The following is a 16,384-nucleotide window of genomic DNA, read 5'->3' on the forward strand; positions in this document are numbered from 1 at the left end:
GGTGGCCCGCTAAGTGTCCGTCCCCAGTGATCCTTCAGGATAAGTGCTAGTCAGCTTGCCTCCTGTCATCGGGCCTCTGGACTTTGCCTGCATCCACCTGAGCCCCCAGACGGCCCTCCTGTGGGCCCATCTGGAGAGCCGGCTATAGGCAAGGACAGACGTTCCTTGGCCGGCTGTCGGGCACACGGCACGCTCTCCCCACCCAGGCGGTCCAGCCCTTTTGCTCCTAACGCTGGAGACGCCTGCAGACCAGTGGCCCCAGCGTGCTGCCTGTCCCTCCGTTCTGCGTGTACTGGATGGACCTTCACACGTCAAACCTCACCGCACTGATCTCGTCCCTGTGTCATCCATTCAAACACCCAGGAAATCACAGCGAGGCTCTGTGGCTCGTTCTGAGGGACCACGGGTGCACAGTCGGATGGTCACCCGCTTGGGTCACGTCACCCGCCTGGGTCACGTCACCTGCCTGGATCACATCACCCACTTGGATCATGGTCACTCACCTGGAACTTAATCCCATCTGCAAAGACCCTTTTCCAAATAAGGTCCTGAACCACAGCTTCCAGAATTAGCAGGTGCACACATATTTCGGGGTGTGGGGTCACTGTTCAAGACACTTCAACACCTAAAAGGGTGTGTATTTTACTTTCTGTAACTTGTGAAAGGATTTACGGCTTATGTAATCTTTTGGAACTTACTTTTCCCTTGAAGTTGCCTTCCTAAGATTCATCTTTTTTTTTTTTTAAGTTTATTTATTTTGAGAGAGAGAGAGAACAAGGAGGGGAGGGGCAGAGAGAGAAGGAGGCAGAGAATCCCAAGCAGACTCCACACTGTCATCACAGAGCTCGATGAAGGGCTTGATCACATGAACTGTGAGATCATGACCTGACTCAAAATCGAGAGTCAGATGCTTAACCAGCTGAGCCCCCCAGGTGCCCCCTCAGATTCGTCCTTCTTGTGAGGCATCAGCAGGGCATTCGCTCTGGCTGGGGCACACTCGCCATGCGACCCGCCTGCCAGGTCTCCAGGTTACAAAAAAAAAAAAAAAAAAAAATTCCTGGGCTCTGGGTAGTTAAGTCTGTCAAGTGACTGACTCTTGATTTCGGCTCAGGTCATGATGTCATGGTTCGTGAGGTCGAGCCCCGCATCAGGCTCTGCACTGGCAGCACGGAACCTGCTTGGGATTGTCTCTCTGCCCTTTCCCTGCTTGTGCATGCACCCCCCCCCCAAATACATAAATAAACTTAAAACACAACTGATTAAAAAAAAACTCTCCACTCAACGTATAAAATATAGAGATCCGTATTTTCTTCATTTTTGTATTGTATATGTATATTTCTGTATTGTACGTGTGTGTATATACAACATACAATGTACGTGTATACTATATATATATATATTTCTGCATTGTATGTGTGTATTTACAATATACAATGCATGTATACATATATATATTTCTGTATTGTACATGTGTGTATATACAATATACAATGCATGTATATATATATATTTCTATGTTGTACTTGTGTGCATATACAATATACAATGTATGTATACATATATATATTTCTGAATTATATGTGTGTGTATATACAATATACAATGCATGTATATATATATATTTCTGTATTGTACGTGTGTGTATATACAATATACAATGCATGTGTATATATATATATATATATATATACACACATATATATTTCTGTATTGTACGTGTGTATACCCAGTCTCTACATGGTCGGCACTTAATTCCTGTAGAGCTGATTTCTCCGTAGAGGGAGCTGGAGAAGTCCACTTTGATCCTCTTTTTTATGAATAATATGCTGCCTCTCCCTCCCCCTGTTATACAATTAACACCTTTATTGTTTGTAGCAGTTTTAGGTTTGAAGAAAAATTGGACAGGAAGCCCACAGAGTTCCTGTGACGTCTCCAACCGTCCCAGTGACCTCCCACCGCCCCCTTCTCAGTCCCGGGATCCCAAACATCACATCGGGCAGAGCCTTTGTTACACCCTATCAGGTGATGTTGCTACAATGTTATTAACTGGACTCCACCCAGTGTAGGCGGGCTCATCCTGGTGGGTTTACACACATTTACACGGACAGGACTCTGCCACCACAGGACAGAGCAGAGCAGGGTCTCGGTTCTGCCTCCCCTCTGCCTCCCACCGTGACCCCACCATGACAGTTCTGTCCCTTCCATGGTCATTTGTGCATTTGACAGCGGGTCATGTTGCCGGGGCCACACGGGTGGGGGGGGGGGGGCAGCCTTCCAGAGTGGTTTCTTCCTGTTCTGTTTCCACTTGAAATTATATTTTCATTCCTCACCGCTCAGATATTGTTAGATACTCTTTTTTTCCTACAGACTTTTATGCCTAAAAGTCTTTTATTGGTCACGCCAGCATCCCCATGCTTACAAATGGTTAAAAATTTCTTGTATGTATTACAACCATAAAGCTCTAAGAGCTACCTTTTCCCCTGAATTAGCATCATAATTATGAGTAGTTGCAACATGTTAACATAGTAGTAAATATGTTTTGGTATGTCATATACTGTTTATACCAGTAGATAAAATGTATCTGAACTGCATCTTTGTATAGGACGAATGAAACGTCCCCTTTCTTCCCACATGTATATGAAGGAGGACCACAATTTATTGCTAGAAATAGAAAAGGTTTGGGGGCACCTAGCTAGCTCAGTCACAGGAGCATGTGACTCCTGATCTCAAGTATGTGAGTGCAAGCCCCACGTGGGGGTATAGATTTCTTCAATGAATAAATAAAACTTAAAAAAAAAAAACATGGGGTGCCTAGGTGGCTCAGTTGCTTGAGTATCTGACTCTTTTTTTTTTTTTTGTCTGCCTCACTTTTTTCTTTTTTTTCAATATATGAAATTTATTGTCAAATTGGTTTCCATACAACACCCGGTGCTCATCCCAAAAGGTGCCCTCCTTAATACCCATCACCCACCCTCCCCAAGTATCTGACTCTTGATTTCAGGTCAGGTCACGATCCCGGGGTTGTGGGATCGAGTCCTGCACTGGGTTCCATGCTCAGTGTGCATGCAGCCTGCTTGGGATTCTCTCTTTCCCTCTGTCCCTCCCTTGCTCTCTCTTTTCAAAAAAAAAAAAAAAAAAAAAAAACTTGAAAAAACAGAAAAGATTCAATAATAGATATATTCATACTTTTTATTTATTTAAACGTTATTTATTTTGATAGAGAGAGACAGACACACCCAGAGGGCACAGGGGAGGGGCAGAGACAGAAGGAGAGAGAATCACAAGCAGACCATGCGATGCCAGCATGGACCCCGACACCGGGCTGGATCCCACGAACCATAACCGTGGGACCATGACCTGAGCTGAAATCAAGTCGGCTGAGCCGCCCAGGTGCCTTCCTAGTTTCTACTTTTAGCCATTAGCATTGAGCCCCTGTGTTTACATGAGAGTAGAAGTTTTGTTATAAAAGTATCAGTTACTCTTTGAAGTCCGCCCTACTGACAAGCCCAAGTGTTACACAAAAGGTTGGGTAATCAGTCCGCTGAGTGATCTGCTTCTCTGCCAGTTGTGTTGAAAGTAAACAATGGCAAGCGTTCAAAAGGATGTGGGATTCACTCAGAGGAGGGTCCCCTTTCCGAGGGTCTGGGAAGCCGGCCAGCGGGCTTCCTCAGTGCTTAGCAACTGAGAAGCTGGGTTTTGCCAGCCAGTCTAGGACCTAGACATTCTTTTGCGTGTACCATCTTTAAAAATAATCTCTACACCCACGGTGGGGCTCGAGCTCCCAACCCTGAGATCGAGTCACCAGCCAGGAGCCCCTAGAAATGCTAGTGTCCTGATGTGTTCAACAGACTCGGGAGATTGGGTAGGGCCCATGTTATTCTGCCTTTGCTCCTGTGGTATGTTACTTTCATAAAGGCTCCTACCGGTGAGATCCACGTGTCTGGGTCATTCTGCTTCTGGAAAACCGGTGTATCCGCCCCTCCCTCCCAGCCCCTGCAACCAGCCTGGTCAGGCCCCCTGACAGCCACAGGCCCATTTCAGTTTTCACTGCAAGAAAAGTGCGTGCTATTGTGGCAAAGGCAAGCTCACGGCACCAAGAGAGGCGACCTTCAGGGCAGTTTCTAGAAGCCCGCCGGCGAGATCCAAAGGGGAGAAAACGAGTATCAGAATAACTCTCTGCATGTGCAATGCTGTGTCACTACCTGCAACTCTTTGAACAGCAACTTCCGAGCACACTTCAAGCCCGCGGCTTGATACGTGTTGAAATGTGCGCACACCGGGGAACGGTTCCTGCCATCGAGATAAGGACCTACCCCTCATCCTGCCATGGAGATAAGGACCTACCCCTCATCCGAAGACCAGCCTCCGGCCCCTGCCCTCGCTCATCTGCAGACAACTGCTTTCTCCCACACACATGCCTGCGCGTCTGGTAAATGCATATCACTTACCAGTGTGTCTGGAGCTGGGCTTTTCAGAGTCCGGCATAAGTGATAAGAACACGTAACAATTGCAAACGTTTTCACCGGGTTTATCATAGCCTTTAACGCAACAGAAGCTGTGCCCTGGGGGTGAGGGCGGGGACGGCCTGGAGCAGCAGACAGAATATTCTGTATTTACCGCGAAACGTGCCTACACCGCGTTAATAGGAAAAGCACGAACACTTTGCAAGATTCTGTGAGGGTCAGCTACACCCGGATCGGCATCTTAGGGCAGGAGTAGGTCCGAGAAGCTCTGCCCTAACAAAGCCGGTCTGTCGGCCAGGGGCACAGCCAGCTCACCGTCACTCTGTCACCACCTGCAGCCCCGTGGGTGTGACCGTTGACAGCCCGTTTCCGTCCCGACCCTCTCGAGGCTCCTTCCGTCCAGCTCGGGAAGCACACGAAGATGAACAGTGTGGGAAGCCGAACAGAATCGCTGTGTTTAAGGCTGTGAAATGCTGCACGGCTAAGACACATTTCAGATGTGCTGCTCACGTGGGGTCTCGCCCGGACGCAGTGACTCCTGGCGTTGCCGGAGGGCGGACGCCGTCTTGGGTCCCACGTACAGCTGAGTTCATGATGAACCGTGAACACCACCTGCTCTCGTTTTTGTTTCAATGTTTATTTATTTTTGAGAGAGAGACAGACAGACAGACAGTGTGCCCGAGAGGGCAGGGCAAGAGCGAAAAGGGGACGCAGGGTCCCAAGCAGGCTCTGCACTGACAGCCAAGAGCCTGACGCGGGGCTCAAACCCACCAACCACGAGATCGCTGAGCCCCCCGCGCGTCTCTCTGCTGTAACCCTTAACAGAAACTGGCCCAGGCTGGGTAAGGCAGGAAACCTTTTCTTATGGACTGAATTGTGTCCCCTGAATGTCCGCATGTTCAAGTCCTCAGCCCCAGGACCCCAGAAGGTCCTTGAAAGAGATAACTTGGCTTAGTCAGCAGGGGGTCCCCAACCCAACATGACTTGGGTGCTTCGTTCTGAATAATTAACTCACGATGACCACACTTTCTGCCTCGTGGAGAAAAGATGAATTATTTCTCTTACGAATTATAAGAAAGCGGGAACACATGGGAGGAAACGATTACAGTAAACGTAAAGAGAGAGAGTATCGAGAAGAACAGAGAAGGGTTAATCCACCAAATCGGGTGCTCACGACATCCAACCTCTCGGCTGGGGAAGCCCCACAGTGAACAGCCAGCTGGAGTCCCGATTGGGTGTCCTGGCAGACTGTCCCCCCTCGGAGGAGGCCTCCCACCACCCCTTCCCGCCAGGGCAACACATACACCCGGCTTGTGTGATCCACGGTTAGTCATCAAGTCGGCCTCGGTGCGGTCCCCAGCGAGCTGGTTTTTCTGTCTCTCGAATGGTACTCACAATCTTAGGGACGGGCGTCTGCACAGTCCTCTCCCCTCCCTGATCCATCCCAGGGGGCCAGCCTGGTCTGGCTCAAGGAGGAACGTGAGTCACTTTCATGCCTCTTGGTGTCAGGAACAGAAGGGCCGTTCTGACCGTGAGGCCAGAGGCGGAGCACAAGCCAGCTAAGCCCCCGTGAGGGTGTGTGGGCGGCTCTGGGCAGAAATGCTTAACAGGTCACACGAACAAGTTGTACACAGAGCATCCTTATAAGCAGATCAGGACACAGACACGCGCAGAGGGCCAGCCACATGAGGACACAGGGAGAAGACGGGGTCTACTTGGCCACTCGGCGTGTGGGGCTTTGTTATAGTGCAGCCCGAGCAGAGACGTCTTGCATTTATGGCATCTTGAGGACTTCAAGTCTGTAGGGAAGAGGGCTGCATGGGGGGTTTGCTCTGCAAATGAGCTGCCAGGCAGGCCACTTTCAGGAGCACCCAAGAATTGGAGGGTCTGTGCAGGGATTCCCTCCAAACCACTACCCTCTCCTGCGCCTTGGACAGAGGACACGGGAGTCCCAGTTTGGAGACCTCTGGTCCCAGCTGCGTTCTCTACATGGAATTGTAGATCCTGGGTCCACACCAAAGTTGGGTGTTCTGCTCGTGAACCACGCTAGTGCCCTGAGCTAGCTGCCAGGCATCCTGGGATAGAGAGAGCCCTGTCGAGCTCACCTTTCCTGGGAAAGGACCAGCACACAATTCTGGGCAACAATCTAACTTTGATCTCCTGATGAACACACAGGATTTCTGAATGGCTTTAAGATGCGCTTAATTTGGCAGGTATGTAACCACGGTGTGATTCTAGGAACGGTTGTTCTCATTTTTATTCAGAACCTTATCGAGAACATTTTGGAAAATCGTATCTCCAGTGATTACGTGGCTCGGAGGTTTTGAATTGCCAGTGAATGCACCAGGATTGCTGTAACCATGGTGATTTAGATTGTATACAGACATGCCCATTTGTCCTTGTTTGAAAGCATCATAAAGGTTGATGGGGCACCTGGGTGGCTCAGTCCGTTGAGCGTCTGACTCTCGGTTTCGGCTCAGGTCAGGGTCTGTCAGTTCATGGGATCAAGTCCCGACTTGGGCTCTGCACTGACAGCCTAGAGCCTGCTTGGGGTTCTCTCTCTCTCTGCCCCTTCCCGCCTCGTAGGCTCACTCTCTCTCAGATAAGTAAACATAAAAAAAATGTTGAATCGAGTTGAAGCCTATCTCTTTTCTTAAGTTTCAGCATGTGATTGATTACTGGTTACGTCTTTAGCGTAGTGGAGGGCAAGCTCTGACATATTAAATTACAGGTTATTTTATTAAAATGTATTTACCTTTCATTCTCCCTTATGGTATAATTATAGCTGCATAATAGACACACATTATAAGTGAGTTACACATGCAGAGACACTACGTTACCTCTACATTTGATTTCAGAAAGGGAGGGGAGGGTTACAAAATATTTGATACAAAGGGGGTGGGAATCTGTTGACAGACCCACAATGAGACACCGCCTCACGCCCACCGAGGAATCGAAACACAGGCGATAACCAGGTGCAAAATGGAACCTCCAAACAAGGCTGGTGGGGATGCAAAATGGTATAGCCATTTTGGAAAACCGTCTGGAAGTCCCTCCAGACGCCAAGCAGGGAGCCACCCCGTGGACCAGCGATTCCGGTCTCCCGTACGTGCCCGCTTGTTCACGGCAGCACGGTTCACGAGCACCAGAAAAGTGAAAACGGCCCACATGACCATCAACGGGTGAATGGATAACAAACAGAATGTGGTGTGTGCACACTGGAATATCACTCAGCCACAAACGGGAGTGAAGCGTTGACACCTGGTGCCACGTGGATGGACCTTGAACGTGCACTTGGTGAGACAAGCCAGATGAGGACACCAGATGGAAACCCTTCTTCCCATGGAGGAAGTCACGCGATTCCCTTTCACAAAATGTCCAGGTCAGGAAAACCTAGAGCGAGAGGGGAAACCAGTGGGTGCCAAGGGCTGGGGGAAGGAGGTATGGGGAGACGCTGTTTGATGGGCACAGGTTTCCTTCTGGGGTGAAGGCGATGTTCTAAAACGGACCCTGGGGATGGTGGTTGCGACTCTACCGATGTTGTGACCACACTGACAACCACTGTCTTGTACCCTGGGTGGTCTGCATGGTGTGTGAATGCATCTCAATAAAGCTGTTTGCAGAAGAGAATCTGGTGGGTAGAGAAGCACGGCCTCAGGTGATCCTAGGAATTCTAGCTCCTGTGCCAGAATTGGGTTTGGCCGCCATCTTGGCCAGTAGGTCGTGGAGACATTCTGCGGGGACCCCCACGGGAAGGGTTTCCACGGAGAAATTAAGATTCACAGGAGGTTCGGACTTTGCTATGCTACAACACGAGGCTGCTAATACAGATTATCACACGGATGTATTGTCACATAAATACCTATAAATATCAATGTATTAATACGTTGGCCAACCCAGACACCGGTTTAGAAATATTGTATCGTGTGAAAGAAAAAAAGGTTCACAGGAGGAAACAGACTGAACAAGCATCAGTGTTGTCCACGGTGTGTGATGCCTGGAGCTGCAGCAGCCACTTAGGGACCCTGAGGAGACTAGGCTGGGATAAAGCTCCACTGACCGAAGAAAAAAGACGAAAGACGGAAGGAGCCTGAGCCTTCCGTGCTGTTATCCAGAGGCCAGGCTAACAGCTCGGCTTTCACACCTGCCGCGTCTCTGTACAGAGAGCCAGGAAAGTCCCCTCTTTTGCCACTGGCAGCCCCAAAGTAAGGCCATTGTCACTTGAGAGGATGTGTACACCTGGAAAAGGAGACGTGGAGGTGAGCCCCCTGGAGAAATCCAGTGTTCATCACGGAGCAGGTGCCTTGGGGGGGGGGGGACGGACCACAGAGCAGCCTCAGGAGCTGGTGTTGTCCCACCAGCTCCCACCCCCTGCCCCTCACCCCACCTGCCCCTGACACCCACTGAGTCCCCACCCCCACCTGGTCCCTGATATCGCCCCCATCCGGGCTCAGCCTCACCCGCCCCCACCTCCCCAACGTTGCCCCCTCCTGCCCCCCGCCCCCGCCCCCGCCCCCAGGCCTTCCCGCCCGGCCTCCAGCTGTGGTCTTTGTCCCCCCAGGAAGCTAACCCAGCCGGGAAGGCTCCCTACCCAGATCGGAGTCAGAAACTCTTGTAACCGGCGGAGGAGCTGTGCTCACACTGTTTGCGACCGAACCCTGTGGTTCGGCCAAGACATCCCCGTTCCTCCTGGGCGCCGGGAGACTGGGGGCGCCAAGCGGCGTGCCCATGTGACCAGCCCCCAGCCCAGGCTCCGCGTCGCTGAGGGGGGGAAGCCCACCTGTTTTCACCCTTCCTTGCGGGGGGAGGGGCAGGCTCTGCGAGACCCCCGGGGAAGGAGGGAGCCTTAGGGCACCAGCACCCGGATTCCTCCCGGTCCCAAAGTCGGATCGGCCACGCGTCCGCGGCGCGCACTGACTCACGCATGCAGCCCTCTACCGAGTCCTGGGATCCTGCCAGCACGGCTCCGCCGGGGGTGGGGGTGGGGGGCAGGAGGGGTGTTGTGTGACCTCGGGGACCCCCCGCACGCCTCCCCTCTCTCTCTGCTAGATGCAGGAACCACTTCCCCTTGCCGTCTGGGGAGCATTTCCAGTGTTTGAAGGCTGAGCCCCTGTCTCGATGCCCCCACCCCCCACCCTGAACATGCAAACCGCCCAGAGCTGGTCGGTCCCCAGGCCTGGAATCCTTCCTTTCCCCATGTCCTAAGGAAGGAACTGGAAGTTTGCACAGCAGAGGTCTCAGCAGTCGGCTCCGCTCTCCCCACGCGGTCACGTCTGCCATGGAAAACATGCTTGTGAGCTCTCCTGGCCCCCTCTGCACCGTGTGGACGGCCCTTCCCACCTGCCGGAGGGCACTGGGTTCCGGGGCTGTCCACGCAACGCCCCCGCGGGGTGGCTGAGGCCTCACCAAGGCACACACTGAGCCACGGCTCCTGCCATACGTGCCAGCTGGAGCCCGAGAGCTAAAACGGGGAGAAGAGACGGCGCTTTGGGAGCAGCACGTTGGCCACAGTGGGCCCCCTGGCCCGTGTCCTGGCGTCGCTGTTCACGGACACACGGTTCCTCGTCGTCTCTTCCCACACAGGACGTTCCCCATCCTGTGCTTCGCCCTGGCCGCGCCCAGGCGTCAGGGACGCCATAGGCTGCGAAGGAGGCCTAGCGTGGTGGAGGCCCGGCTGGTCGCCCCGCTCCCAGGAGCCCAGACACAGCGCACGAGGGGGGCCGCGCAGTGAGATCCTGAGGGTTCCAGGTCCGGGACGCTCACGCCAGAAAAATCTGCCACTGCTCACTGGAGTCTCACCCAGTGCGAGACCCGGCACCCACACTGCAGCCTGAGGTCTGCAGGAGACGCCCGCTGTGGTTCCTGAAAAGTCTGCTCAGCACTCGTTTCGGCCCTGTGCTCAGCAAGGGACAGTTGCCAAGGCCTGCCATCATGGCCCCACGCCCAGGCTGGGAGACACTAATAACAGGTACACAGCACAGAGCAGGGCCTTGGTGTCGTTCGCACCTGGGGGCTGGGGGCTGGCGGGAGTGGGCCTGGCCCTCTGCGCCCCTCCCCACCCCCTCTGACGGCCCCTTGGCAAAACCTGACTCTCAGGACTTACTTGCAAACACCTTCCCTTGGGGCATCTGGGTGGCTCTGTTGGTTACCGACTTTGGCTGAGGTCATGATCTCGCCGCTCTGCTCGTGGGGTCAAGCCCAGCGTCAGGCTCTCTGCTGTCACCACAGGGCCTGCTTTGGATCTTCTGTCCCCTCTCTCTGTCCCTCCCGGGCTTGCGCTCTCTCCCTCTCAAAATAAATAAACATAAAAAAAAAAGAAAAAAAGAAAAAGAAAAAGGCCTTCCTTCAATGGGATTCGGTGTCCAATCCTACCATTGGGGTCGCCCTGCAGCAGGTTCTGTATTTCCCATCACCAGGAGCTGCTCTGGGGCACGACTCGGGGAGGCCCCACTGGGCCCCCGCAAGGCCCCCAGCTGCTCCGGGATGAGTCCGCCACGGCCGTGGTGCAGAGGGCTTCGCGCTGTGTGGCTTTCCTCCTCCGGCAGCTGCACAGACCCGCGCTGCATAGAGAGGGGCCGCTCTGGGCTGCCTTGCCTGCTGCCCCAGGGGCTCCGGGGCGCGTGACTCTGCCCACCACCCCTCCTCCCCTCTTCCTTACTCCTTGTGAGGACCGGGTCTTCTCGAAGCGCCCTCTGACTCACCAGCTGGTTGAGATGATTCAGAAAACGAACCAGAGAAGCCTCCCCACTCTGTCCTGATGCCCCACACCTGTTCCTGGCTGGGGCAGGAAGGCTCATTTCTCCGCCTGCGACCCCTGGTTGGCCTACCGGGGCGGCGAGAATTGGAGAATTGGCCTACGGGGCAGCCTCCCCCAGCCAAGACAGCCTTCCTGGGAGCGGGGCACAGGTGTCCCTGCAAAAGAGGTTTGTATAAATACCCCCTTCAAAGGAAGGGCACCTGTAGGCACGCCTGATCTGGCCGGTGGCTTCGGGGCTGGGCTGCTGGGAGAGAACAAGGGGTCACGGCCTGGCAGTTTGCCTGGTCTGAGTGGCCTTTGCCGGATGGGGTCTTCTATCAAATGGCTGGGTTGCAGCCGCGAAGGAAGAGACGGTGTGGCACGGCCCCCCGTGTGAAATTCACGCCAGGTGGAGGTGAGGAAGCAGGAGAATGAGGCCCTGGGGTGAGGAAGGAGGGGCTGGCCTGGGTAAATCAAAAGCTTGCAGAAGATCGTGTGCATGAAACCAGGCCCTGTGGCCTCAAGGTGCCAAACTAGGCCGGTTCGCTTGTGTTTACTGATTTGGTTTTGTGTGACTTTTTGGTTACGTGTTTCCCCATATTGAAAGTTGTCGCACGTAATCTGTGTGGTGCGGCCTGTGGAGTGGGGAGCTGTGGCTGGGCAGACGCACTGGGCTCAGCTACCAGCCAGGCGGCCCCTGGTGGGGCCCAGCGGCTTTCCGGTGGGGACGCTCCCTGCCTGGGTGCCTGCTGGCCTCCCATGAGGAAGTCCCCTCCCTCGTGCCGTTTGTCCACCTCCAATCAGCTTCTGACAGCGTGGCAGGTGTCCCGATGGGGTTTTTGTCACTGGGACGACCGGACTCTTGGTTACCACCGAGAGCAGTGGCATGGAAGGTTTCGAACCGGGAGATTGTCTGCGATGCTTCTGACCCCATGCGTACAGGGCGCCAAACCCTTGGGAGGCCAGTAGGCAGTCTGCACACTTAGGGGCTCAGGGCTCCAGACTTGACCCCTTCCACGGTCTGGAGTCCAGCCCCTGCTGTGGGACCTGTGGGGGCCCCCTGCTGACTCTCTGGCTTCCATAGTCCATCTGCCTTTTAGGGGACCCATGCCCCCGGGAGCCTACAGAGCAGGGGCCGTGTGTGTGAGCCTCCCTGCAGCTTACTGTAACAACGTCCACAAGCTGGTGTTGAAAACAGCAGAAAGGTAACCTCTCTCAGCTCTGGGGCCGGAAGTCTGAGATCCAGGCGGAGCAGGGCCGTTCTCCCTCTGGCGGCTCCGGAGGGTGGGGGTGGGGGTCCTTCCAGCTTCTCCAGCTTCTGGTGGTTGCTGGCAATCCTTGGCTTATAGACCTCACTCCAGTCTCTGGCTCTGCCATCCCATCGGCTTTGTCCCCGCAGGTTCTCTTTCCCCTTTTCCCCTTCTTACAAAGCACACCCGTCACTGAATTAGGGCCCACCCTACTCCAGTGGGACCTCAACTTGGTCACATCTGCAAGGACCCTAACCCAAGTGAGGACATGTTCACAGGTACTGGGGGTTAGGATGGGAGCGTATCTTTTGGGGGGAATACAATTCAACCCCACACAGGGTCTGTGAAGTCCTTGGCGTGCGTTCGCAAAGGTAGGGTGCAGAATTGGCTCTGAGAGGCGCTGTTAGGACACCGTGGTCTCCGACTCTACGTGGTACCTTCTCTCTGCGACCTCCTGGCAAGTTCTCCTGGTTACTGAGCACAGTTCACCGTCACTCCTGAAGCCAGGTGACTTCCCACGAGGCCACTTCACAGCCTCAGCGAAACCCTCCTTGACTTGAGCTCATGAGCTGCAGAATCCGGGGCGTTCTTGCCTTTCGCCCTTTGGGAGGCGGGCTGTGGGCTGACACAAGATATGTTCAAGGTGTCCCATGCGGCCACAATCTGAGGGACGACCATGTTTTTAACATTCTAGTCGTAGCGTGCACGTGGGAACGACGCAGGGGGCGGGAAGATGTCTTGGGCCATAAACTGTAGAATTGTAGAGCCAGGAGTGGCCTCAGGAAGTGTCCACTTGAACTGTATGCAAGTTCTTTCTGATCAAGGACCTGTATGCTATGCTTTTTTCCACCAGGGACCCTGTATTTTGAAGTATTGTGAATTTATTAAAGTTTTTAATTCTAGTTTCCATACTGAAGAACAAAGCTAACCTGCCTTAAAAACTTTTAAAAAATGTTTATTTTTGAGGCAGAGAGAGAGCCCAAGTGGGGGAGGGGCAGAGGGAGAGGGAGACACAGAATCGGAAGCAGGCTCCAGGTCCCAAGCTGTATGCAGAGAACCCAGTGCTGGGCTCAAACCCATGAACTGTGCCATCCTGACCTGAGCTGAGGTCGGATGCTTAACCGATTGCACCACGCAGGCACCCCCCCCCCGAAAAATTTTAATTGTAGTAAAGAACACAGAATACAAAAATTATCCCCTGAACAATTTTTCAGCCTATGGTTCAGGAGTGAGTAACTGTATTCCATTTTGTGTAACGGATCTCTAGGACTTTTTCATCTTACAAAACTGAAACTCTGTGTCTGTTCAACAACTCCCCCCCTCCCCCCCCTCCCCCACGCCTGGCTCCTGGCCTCTCCTTCCCGTGAATTCCATATAAACGGAGTCATGCTGTTTGTCCTTTTGTGACTCCCTTCATTTACTCATCATGTCCTCAAGGGTCATCCATGTTGTAACATGACAGGATTTCTTCTTTTTTTAATTTTATTTTTTTAAATTTACATCCAAATTAGACTACAGTGCAACAATGATTTCAGGAGTACATTCCTTACCCATTTAGCCCATCCCCCCTCCCACAACCCCTCCAGTAACCCTCAGTTTGTTCTCTATATTTATGAGCCTCTTCTGTTTTGTCCCCCTCCCCGTTTTTATATTTTTGTTTCCCTTCCCTTAAGTTCATCTGTTTTGTCTCTTAAAGTCCTCATATGAGTGAAGTCATAGGATTTTTGTCTTTCTCTAATTTCACTTAGCATAATACCCTCTGGTTCCATCCACGTGGTTGCAAATGGCAAGATTTCTTTTTTTTTTTTTTTTGATTGCTGGCAATACTCCATTGTACATATGTACCACATCTTTATCCATTCATCCGTCGACGGACATTTGGGCTCTTTCTATACTTTGGCTATTGTGGATAGTGCTGCCATAAACATGGGGGTGCACGTGTCCCTTCGAAACAACACACCTGTATCCCGTGGATAAATGCCTAGTAGTGCAATTGCTGGGTCGTAGGGTAGTTCTATTTTTAGTTTTTGGAGGAACCTCCATACTGTTTTCCGGAGAGGCTGCACCAGCTTGCGTTCCTATGGATTTCTTTCTGTTTTGTGACTGAATAATACTTCATTGTATATGCCACATCTTCTGTGCCCATTTTCCCAGAGGCATCTTGTTGCATCCACACGACTCCTGAAACAGAATGCTACGAGCACCAGTGACAGTCACAACAAAGTTTATTGCAATGAGAGGCAAGGCAAACCGACCGATCGGGACCGACACTCTTCACCAGAGTGCGGTCTCGAACAGCTGGGGTACAGAGTTTTTATAGCCGACCACATCGTCTTATCACCTGGGAGCAGAACAAAGGAATAGTTCCCAGGTGGAAACAGTTCAAACAAGCCCTTGCCCCAATCCAACCAAACACTAATCCATCCCTTGATTGATAGGGTAAGGCTGTTGTCTCTTTTTTAATTTTTTTTTCAACGTTTTTTTATTTTTGGGACAGAGAGAGACAGAGCATGAACGGAGGAGGGGCAGAGAGAGAGGGAGACACAGAATCGGAAACAGGCTCCAGGCTCTGAGCCATCAGCCCAGAGCCCGACGCAGGGCTCGAACTCACGGACCGCGAGATCGTGACCTGGCTGAAGTCGCATGCTCAACCGACTGCGCCACCCAGGCGCCCCTGTTGTCTCTTAACCTATAGTGTTAAAGCTGTTATTTCTTAAGGCTGTGGGTTAGCCCTACACTACAATTTAACCCTTACAATCTGGGCTGTTTCCACCTGTCGGCTGTTGTGAATGATGTTGCCGTGAGCACAGGCATCCAAATATCTAAGATCCTCCTTTCAGTTCTTTTGGTTATGTGCACAGAAGTGAGATCACTGGGTCAAAGGGTAGTTCTATTTTTAGTTTATCAAGGAACCTCCACACCGTTTTCCATGGTGGCTGCACCATTTTTCATTCCCACCCACGGTGCGTGAGGGTTTCGATTTCTCCACATCCTCATCAATGCTGCTTGTTTTCTGTGTTGATAGTGGCCTTCCTAGTGGGTGTGAGGCGGTAGCTCCTTGTGCTTCCCATGTGTGTTTAATGACCAGAGATGCTGAGCATCCTTTCATATGTCTGTTGGCCATCTTTGTGTCGTCTTGGAGAAATGTGTGTTCAGGTCTACCTGTTAAGTAGCTCGCTCGCTTTTATCGTAGGAGTTCTCTGTGTATTCTGCACACCAACCCTTGTCAGAAGTAGGACTTGGGATTGGTTTTTACTCCAGGTCTCCTGTTCACTCTGTGGATGCCTTTGGCAGAAGCTTTTAAGTTGGTAGTCCCACGTGTGTATGTTTGCTTTGATTGCCTGTGCTTATGTGGCCTTTGAATGACTTGAGACAAAGAGCAGGTGTTCTTGCACCAGTCCGTCAAGTTCCTCCCAGAGCAAAGGCACAGACCTATTAGCGAGCAGAGAATGTCTCCGTAGCAAGCATAAACAGAAGACTTCTGTCGAGAAGTTTCAATGTTTGGACACAATGACAGACTTTCCCAAAGGCAACACTATGGTACAAAGAATTCCTGTATCATGTGCATTCACAGTGCCCAAATGTTAGCGTTTACGTGAGCTGCGTCCAGGATCCGAGCAAAGAGGACGGAACACACTTTTCGTGGGAATTAGTTTCCTATGGTTGCGGTCACAAACGAAATCAGCTGGTTGGCTTACAACTACCGAAGTCTACCCTCCTCCAGTTCTGGAGACCAGAAGGCTGAGATCCAGGAGGGGCAGGACCACACTCCCTCCAGAGGCTCCAGGAGAGGGTCCTTCCTGCCTCTTGCAGCTTCTGTGGCTCCTGGGCTTGTGGCCGTGTCCCTTCCAACTCTACCTCTGTCTTCACGTGGCTTCTCGGGAGCACGTCCCCCCCTCTGTACCCGTGTCCCCTCCTCTGTCTCTTCTGAGGAC

Source organism: Leopardus geoffroyi, assembly GCF_018350155.1.
Source record: "Leopardus geoffroyi isolate Oge1 chromosome X unlocalized genomic scaffold, O.geoffroyi_Oge1_pat1.0 chrX_random_Un_scaffold_60, whole genome shotgun sequence".
Classification (NCBI taxonomy): domain Eukaryota; kingdom Metazoa; phylum Chordata; class Mammalia; order Carnivora; family Felidae; genus Leopardus; species Leopardus geoffroyi.